Source organism: Dufourea novaeangliae, unplaced genomic scaffold, assembly GCF_001272555.1.
Source record: "Dufourea novaeangliae isolate 0120121106 unplaced genomic scaffold, ASM127255v1 scaffold81, whole genome shotgun sequence".
In the NCBI taxonomy this organism is placed as follows: Eukaryota; Metazoa; Arthropoda; class Insecta; order Hymenoptera; family Halictidae; genus Dufourea; species Dufourea novaeangliae.
This window is the reverse complement of record NW_015373973.1, coordinates 636357-645419: the sequence shown is the minus strand read 5'-3', so window position 1 is coordinate 645419 and position 9063 is coordinate 636357. Positions and strand designations below refer to the sequence as shown.

The 9063-nt window shown below is 45.3% G+C and overlaps 1 protein-coding gene across 1 annotated transcript in view; it reads left to right on the top strand.

The window, feature by feature from the left end:
- The first annotated feature begins 645 nt into the window (after positions 1–645).
- Positions 646–9063, top strand: part of LOC107186934 (mitogen-activated protein kinase-binding protein 1) — a 67852-nt gene continuing 59434 nt past the window's right edge. Inside the window, exon 1 of the mRNA XM_015574907.1 lies at positions 646–660. The gene's annotated coding sequence lies outside the window, so the exon portion shown is untranslated. The remainder of the gene's footprint in view (positions 661–9063) is intronic.

Sequence of the window (9063 nt, the reverse complement as noted above, 5' to 3'; positions counted from 1 at the left end):
GCGTTCGTAAGAATTAGAATTTGGCGAACTACTTTCGGTGTTCCTGCAACCACTATAAAAATATCAGGTGAACCCTCGGTTTGGTAAGTGGAAAGAATCACACGATGATACAGTTCCTTCATCGTATAGAATCATTGGTTTGATTCTATTGCTGCGCACTGGAACAAGAATTCGTAATAGCTCATCACTATTCAAGAACGATTCCCTTGATCGTAGATCGATCGTCCTTCCGCGAGCTTTTCAACGATCCGTTTAACTCAACCATTCTTGCCATTTTCGAGTATCCACGTCCCAACTGGGTGTTTCTAGCAAGGTGAACAGGAAATCCGAGTAAGCAACACGGTTTCACACATGTTGCGTCCTTCCCGAGACACTTCCTCGACGACGAACATTGAAAGTCAACGAGTAATTGTAGGTACTCGCGTAACTTGCGCGGAAATGTTTGAAACCAATACCGCCGAACGTCGGAGAATTTCGTTCGAGTGGTCCGGATCGGGCATTTCAGACGTTGAATCGAATCTTTTCCAGACGCTTTAAAAATCCTTGAACCGTCAAATTGGACAATGTCACATTCTCCGTGAATACCATAACCGAGTCTCTGAAAATGGTTATTTTTGTTGCAGGTTGCGTTGGACGCGATACTCAACCAGAAACCCTGTGGTAAGTTCTCGAGGATTCTTTGTTCCGCTTCAGCCATCGGACTCTATCAAAGATCCTAGATACGGTTATTATGGCGTGTTATATACCTCGAAGAATTCGTTGCTTTTCCATTATTTGATGGAGGGAAATTACGATAAATATCGCAAGAATTTCCAAAGTTTTCAGACGTTGCATTAACAGGAACTTGTAACAAAATGGACGGTAGGTAAACAGAAAATGTCGCCCTGTAACTGATCGTACAACCTGATAGGGGGTGATCCTACGTGAAAAAATAAGTCGTAAATATAGAATAACATGTTTTCATTCGAGGCTTCGTTTCCGAAGAAATCGACTGGCTGGATACGTCTGTCCATTGCATTCCGTTTCTACTTACTATCCTGAAGAACACACGCGTTTCAGATCAATCTCTAAAGTCGATTTTCTCGAAAACTAAGTCTCAAATGCAAAAATTTTATTTTATATGGTGGATTTATTTTTACACGTAGAATCACCCCCACCCAGATTTACCACCAGTTACACGACACCCTGTATATATTCGTTTAAGTCACACTTTTTTTTTTAGTAAGACTAGTAAAAATGTCGACGTAATTTCAATTTCGATTCTACAACAACGTGTATACATGTATGGGCTCGAAGAGGGCTACTGCCACTGTTGGGTGGAACGTAAAGAAATGGAAAGGAAAGGAAAGGAAAGGGAGGAGAGGCAAGGGTCGAGAAAACGGGTCGATAATCCGTAGGTTTATATTCCTGTGCAGTCTCTGGTCGGGCGTCCGGTCGTAGAAAATTTATTTGTCTAGGCCCGGCTCGTAACGCTTTTACACTCGGACGTGGATCCACCAAATAATTCGTCTCACGTTTAAATAATATATCGCGATTCCAGCGCTGTTCTTCCATGACAGGACCCTGCGTCTATATTTTTGAACGGTAACTCGACTCGACTTCGGTAGTAAACCGGAGGTTGGCTTTTACGGCTTTCCCTTGGCGAAGGTAGTCTTCCCCCATAATAATCATTCGTATGGAAAATATTTTTCGACGCGTTACGAGTTTCGTATCCCTCGTGTAAAGTCGGAAATTTCTCCCTCGTTCGGAGCCATCGAAATTTCACGCGGTCTTGAACTACGGGAACGAAACTTCCTAATAATAATAGTAATACGACTTTATCGCACAATTTGCGCATAGATAAAATTAACGTTCCGTATTTGACTGCTTTGTGTAGAAAGTCTAGGGTACGGCTAGAATATGGCCGTAAAACCCTGCGTTAAAAAAATACATAAATATAAAATACATAATCTGGGAAGAGCTCCAGGACAAAGTTCTGCCGGGTCTGAGGGAGTTCCAACTATCCTCCGTTCGCTTGTTCTTCTTTTTTTAGAACTTTGAAAGTTTTTTATAATTGGAGCGAAATTATTCATTCGTAATCTATTTTACTCCCGACAAGTTTGAATTGCTTTCGCACGACCCTCGAATCGTCGAAATTATTTCGTGATTCGCGCCGCTTTGTGCGCCCTCTCCTTCGTAAATTTCCTTGCACGACGGCGGCCACCTCTAATTTACTTATCGTCGCGAGCTGCGCTAGGCGGAACCGTATCGCATTTAGCTCGTTATCCGAGGACGGGTAAACCCTGTCGGGTAGGCGAAACGAGGTAACGTAAACATTACTGCGTTGCTTCAGCTTTCTCGGCTTCAGCCGTAATCTTTGCTCGGCAAACACTTCTCGTGGGAGATACCTACGCAGATCGCGTCTCGTCCGCTCGATGAAAAGGACAGACCGAGGCCTGGCCGGCGAGTTCAGTTTTTTTTTCTTATTAGTTCTGAAAGGTTCTCAGGGGGTGGGCGATCTGAGAGACTCCCTTGGAGCGTCATCCTAGAATTTTCGTGTCCTCTATTTGGTCTTCCATCAGCGGAGGGGAAAGTTTGTTCGTGAAAATGAACTTCCCTCGCCGTCTTCTCTGTTGGCATTCTCGATTAACGCAGGGATCGTGAAAGCCGACGGATGGGTCAGTCGTTGCCCGTATTAAGGCCGACTACAGTCTCGCCTGGTCACTGTACACGTTATCGTGTTAGCGTCGCCGAGTTGCTCGTAGTCGTGCGAACGCGAGGGTTAATCTACGGCGTGACCGTGGAATTCTCCTTCGGCGTGGTAGAAGAAACTTGTCCAGAGTTCAGGATAGGGTCGTAGAAAAAGCTTCGGACGTTTTCAACGTAGAATCGAATAATACACAGTTCGAGACGCAACGTCTGCTCCCGTTGTGCTTTGATTACGGAAGCCTGCTGCGTCGATCTATTCGTATTTGTCGAACTACGGGTAGACGTCGTTAGAAGCCAGTACGGTGTGAAGTGTACGGTACAATTCTACGCTGGATCGTAATCTATGGGAAAAGTAGACATTCTCTTAGGGGGCCTTGAACGTTTCTACGTGATACTTTTTCCTGATCGAGCCACGTTTTTCTCACAATCTATTACCCCAAAGCTCCCTTGTCCGGACACATTAGTCATTTCATTTGTTCGTGTAGTAGGTGTTTCCCCTGCAGGCTCTTTTTCCATCCGACAGTGACTATAAAAATAATAACGTTGGATCAAAGTACACGTGTTGGATAAAGATTGCGAAAATTGAAGAAACGAGAGTTTTTGCAACCAAGCCGTGCTGCCACGGCAAAGACGTATCCTTTCGTTTCGGGAACGAAGCAAAAGCCGTCTATAATTTTCCTATTAATCAGAGCGTTAACCGATGGTACGCGCCGAGGATAAAGAAGTATGGTAATGATCGTGGTATCGCTGAAAAGCATATTTTCACTGAAAACCGTGTTATATCTTGGCAATGTGTAGACTAATTGATGGGAACTGGAGAAAATTCATGCATCGAATGCGAATTCTGTGTCAGAAAATAATGAAATTTCGAACAACAATTCAAGCTTACATTTATGGTCGACTTTTACACGACAGCCCAACCCGATTGGCAAATTATTAGACAGTGCCAAAGAAAAGGAATTATTTTGTGACCGTGTAGCCGCTTTCAGTGTTGGAGAAGTCGGAGTAAGAGTCGGGAAAAAGTGGTGGATAGATCGTTAAGTTGCCGAGAGCACGGAATTCCCATCGCGACTGCGTCCAATGAAACTCGAGACGAGTCGCGTTGCCAAGTTCAGGGGTTAAGGAACACGCGATGCCACGAGAAATCGGGATTCGAGAGTCTGCGCGTGTAGACGGTGGCGCGCGTCAATTGTTTCCTCTCCCCTTATCTCGGCCAGTTTCTCGTAATTAACCGCGTCGGTGGTAGGTATAGCTGCTTCAAAGATATAGCGTTAGCCATAAACGTGGCCGACCCTTAAACCATTAGTACTCGATCATCGGGGGCCCATTGAGTCCCACTGCACTCAGGGTCGTACGCCATTTTCAGCTATGGGGTTCCAAGGAATAAAACGAAGAAGACTGTAATATTTGAAAGAAATTTACGTTTTCGTAAGCTTCCATCACGAATAAAAGGGCCAGAAGTATTTCAAATCTGAAATTAGTACGCTATAAGAACTGTTTAATTACATTAAAACAAAAAAACCGATCTCAAATTGACGTTGTACGCTCCTGAACGATGATCGAGCATAGTTTTTACAACTCAAGGGTATCGAGTAGACAGGATTAGGCTATCGAAACATAAACTTTAGGGTCGGTCAGGTTTATGGCTAACGCTATATCTTTGAAACAGCTATAATCGGTCAATCACCGACAATTAATCGCATGCAGTCGCTCCAGCAAGATTCAGTCCGCGAGAGATGACTGCGGCAAGTGAAGTAGTGCACAATTTATTCGTGGCAGGCGATCAAAAAATAAATTTCTGTCTCGTTAACGACAACCGGATAATCTCGAAGATCGCGTTAACCAGATATCATCGTTGATGTGTGACGCAACCACTGCGTAATCTCTCGACGTGGCGCGATTACCTGCCGATGGTTTCACGCGAAATCAGGAAAACGGGAACTTTCTCAAGATTTGTAATTCGGTTAACCTCGAGTTCTCCCGCGTGTATCTTATGAATTCCCCTTGTTGCTCAACCGGTCGTCCGTCGCGAAATCGTCAATGAAACCGGGACCGTCTGTGACACGGAGAAAGTATCAATTAGGAAACAATGAGTGACCACCTGCGGAAAGAAAGTCCAGCGATGAATCTCTTTCGAGGTAATTTCGTACACAAAGGCTGCGTGCGTGGCAATTGATTTCGGGAGAAACACGACGAATGTAACGGGGGGCGCTAAATCGGATCAATGTAGAACATCGACACCTCTATGAACCGTAATAAGGTCCAATAAAGATGATTGTAAGGTCGTTGCGTCTTCTAGAGAGGGCAGGGAGCGCAATCTCGAGCGACTGTAAATGCGTGCTACGATCTCGATTGATGATTTAAACGCGTCTTGTCGACTGCCAATTATACCATCCATGTTTCTTATACTCAAGATACTCCATTCGAATTTTACCCCAATAACTAGGAAACCCAAACTGTTCACATAGAAATCTCGCAATCGAAGATACACTTTTGTCGTTTTGCCGACGCGAGATAAAGTCATTTCTTGGCATACTTTGGCGGTATGTTCGTTTCCAGAAGATTGTAGAGTCTTTCGAGTACAAATATCAATTACCGGAGGCAATATTGCCGGCTCCTGTAGGCGCGTAGACGTGGATCTACCGGGGACCACCGCCGCGGCGAATGCAATCTTCGACAAAGTGGGGAGGGTATGGTAACGCTGCTGCAAGCTCGACCGCGCGATTATCGACGGTGAAATTACTTGCTCGAGGATTTATTCTGTTGACGATCCACGGCTCTGCGAAGGAGCTTCGGTTCTTTTCACCTCTCGCGGTTATTTTAACCGCGAATACCCGACGTCGAAGAAGAAAGAAGAGGTGCAGCAGCGGGCTTGTTGGCTCGCGGGTCACGTTCCTCGGGCTTCTCGGCTCGTCTGGTCTGGTCTCGACTCGTCTCTCGTGCTCGTCTTGTGTCCCGCCTCTGATAATAAGGACTGCTCGACGGAAGAGAGAGATAAAGAGAAACTGGTCATCGCATTCAGCCGACGTTAGTGCACTGCCGATTGGTCCCCGCGTCCTACGGGACCCTGGCAGTTATGTTGGCAGTGACAAACTGTGCGACTACCGCGTATGCTTTCGCGCGTCGTCTCCGTCTTTTTTTTTTCCCAACGCGTTCGGGTCACCGTTCGATCCTCCGCTCTTCTGGAATTCCTCGTTCCGCGTTGAATCACGGTGACGCGCTCGTTTAGAGTTTAGTTCCTGTCGAGGTCAACGAACCACCGGCTCGAAACACCGGGCATTTGTTCTGTGATAATGTTATCGATCGTTAACCGGTGGTTGAAGATAGTGAGACTCTTTTGATCGGTTGTTAGCACCTTTGTGTAACTGGATCGAACGGGTAACGAAAGTCGGGAAACCTGTTTTGATGTTTGGCAGTATCTCTTCGGAATCGTTTATTTTCCGAAGATGTAGCACCGAGGATTCGAAGGAACATCGAAGGTTTCGCGATTGTTCAACAAACTATTAGAGCAGTCGAGAGCAGATCAAAGGCGCCAGCTAACCAAGCTGTTAGCCGCTCGACTGGCAATCGGTCTCCCCTATGGGACCTTGGCAGTGACAATCAGCCGTGTACACCTATATCTCTTTATAGCATGGTGGTTTCTTTACCTTATAGCCGATTTACTGCCTCGTGTTACGTAACGAATCTTGGGAACTCGGTAAGGCTTCTAACCGCTTGAATTTCCGTCGCTTTCATCTCCTTCGTTATTAAATTAATAATTTCCCTATAGACTCGCGATCGACAATGTGTACGCGCGTGTAAGTTACGTAAGTTACGAGGTGAAGAATCTCGGGTAGCTTACGAAGGTGTCGTCTATTACGATATTAGGTGTACACGCTCGATAATTGTAGACTTATAAATAATTAATACTGGAAATTCCACGCGCCTGCGCATATACATATCTATCTATCGCGCATGATAAAACGTAAGACAAAGAATATAACGAGGTGCACGGTGAACCAGCGACGAGGAGCTGCCCGAGAAATTCCTCGGACGTTTTATTCGTACGACTTTTCCGTGAATTTCGTTCACCTTTTTGCTTCGACCAGAAAAACAGCTCGGCCACGAACGCCTCTCCTTCGGCTTGCCCAAAATAAAGTGTCCCGAAAGCTTTAGTCATCGAGGATTTTTCTCTTCGCCACTCCGCACACCACCCCGGGGCGCGACACGTCGTTCAACACCACTTATGTACGTTTCAAAGGAGTCGTGTTCGCGTTCACGAACATCTAACTTTGCACGCCGAAAAGATCTTTCCTCCGCGAAGAGTTTCACGCGATTCCGAAATTGATCGTACACGATTTAGTCGAATCACGAGACCGCTGAGCACGATAATTGGTTTGAAAATTCTAACTATTTATGTTTCAATTAATCAGGTGTTCTGCTCGCTTTTAGGCAATAAAAATGAAGAGTTTTATTTACATGTATTATTACGTTTTCGTGTCCTATGTAACAACCAGCTCCAATGACGTGTAGCCACACACTCATCGATGCGACCCATTATCTAATTAATTATACGCCGGATTAATGGGGGACAAATTAATTCAGCGGGGCGACGTAATTTATTTCGCATTGTCCCGTAATTGGTGGGCTGAATGAAAGAGAAAGCTTTCCGTGAATCGCGAGCCACAGCGATTGAAAAGGGAATGCAAATTATGCTCGGATCCCCTTGCCTTGTATGTCATACCGTCGATAGCTTTAACGCGGAACGTAAACGAACGCGTAATTCATTATCCCACGATGCGATAATCTTAGTCGAAATTACTTCTAGTCCAAACAGCGGAGCAGTATTGTGTACAAAAGAGGCTCGTTAAATTAGGCCAGCGGATGCGGTCGCCGTGACACTTTGAAAAGGGTTGCGAGAAGAGTTGAACTAAACGTGGGCGGGTAAAGATCACGGCTGTGAAACCGTCTCGTAAATTATCGCGCACGGTTTTGTGCCTCGTAAAATTACGAGTTCAAGGATAGACGAAGGACGCGTGGCTACGACTGTTGCAAGCAGATTAAACCACGATCATTCTGTGTGAAATACGCGGATGTTTCGCTGACAACCGTTTTGAAACATCTCTGTGATTATCGATCGTGTTCGATACTCTTTCTTCGTGTTTGTGGGAGATTTTTTTTTATGTCATAAAAAAAACACACCTTTCGGACATTGTGTAAACAGCTTAGAAACGACATGGATGATTAATACTTGGTTCATTTCGATTTGGAATACGTAAAATGTTTTTGTACAAAATATACAAGCAGATTACATACTTTCGAATCGAGAGGGACTGTTACACCTTATCAGCGGTACCACGAACAGAAGCATAGGTGCCACGTTTTATCGTCTATTTAGTAGTCGCGATAAGATGACGCCATATGGGCGATAAAAACAACAATATCGGAAGATCGTTATACATATAAAGCAGCGATCCGTGCGATGCGATTCAGGATCGCGAAGAATGGGCCGTGTCCGGATCCGAAGTCGATTTTTCAATTTCTCTGGCAAACCGACGGGAAACACATGTCCTTGCCAGACGAAATCGCGTTCTAACTCCAATTCGATACAAGATTGCGACACGTGATCTAATCTCGTCGTCTGCGAAGTCGGGACGAATTCGAGGCACTCTGTTAAATCGATTTCCGATCAGTTCGCTCATTCTTCGTCTTTTTATTCGGTGCTTCGCGGAACCTTTTTGGGCCAACGGAACGTCGGAAAGATGCCGTGATTGAACTACAGAGGCTGACTCCGCTTCCTCTGACGTTCATTTCTCGATGTAGGCGTACCGTGGAATTACATCTAATGAAAAAGCTGGAGAGCACGTTGTATCATGGTGTACAAGGCGATGTCTAGTAATTGGGCCACGCTATAGCTCTGTTTCAAATGACGTTATAAAAAAACCGTAGAGGAAAATTTTCCATTATTTAACTAACGCTATCATCCGACTGTATTATTTTAGTGGAAATCGTAAATTTCTCAGGGCTGTTTCATCCTTCAATGTCGTGCCTCGTAAGTTCCAGGTAACTCGTCGTCGGTCAACGCTGATTTGCTATTAATTACACGGCGATTCTAGCCGTAGTTTTCCGAGTCATCGAAGAACGGATTGCGTGACGATCGCCACGCATGCAGGTGAAGCGATCCCGGCGCTCGGTAATTCATCGTATACCTTTCCTGACGACGCTGGGTCATTACGATTCTCACGCTCCCTTTACGACATTTAACTGTACGTGCCGGTGACAGCGAAGCACGATAGACCGTTCTGTTTCCAACGGGTATACGCGAAACGGCGACGATAGTAAATCGTGTGCCCCGGCGAGATTTACGCTGGTTTAAATCTCTCTGTACTTTGTCCG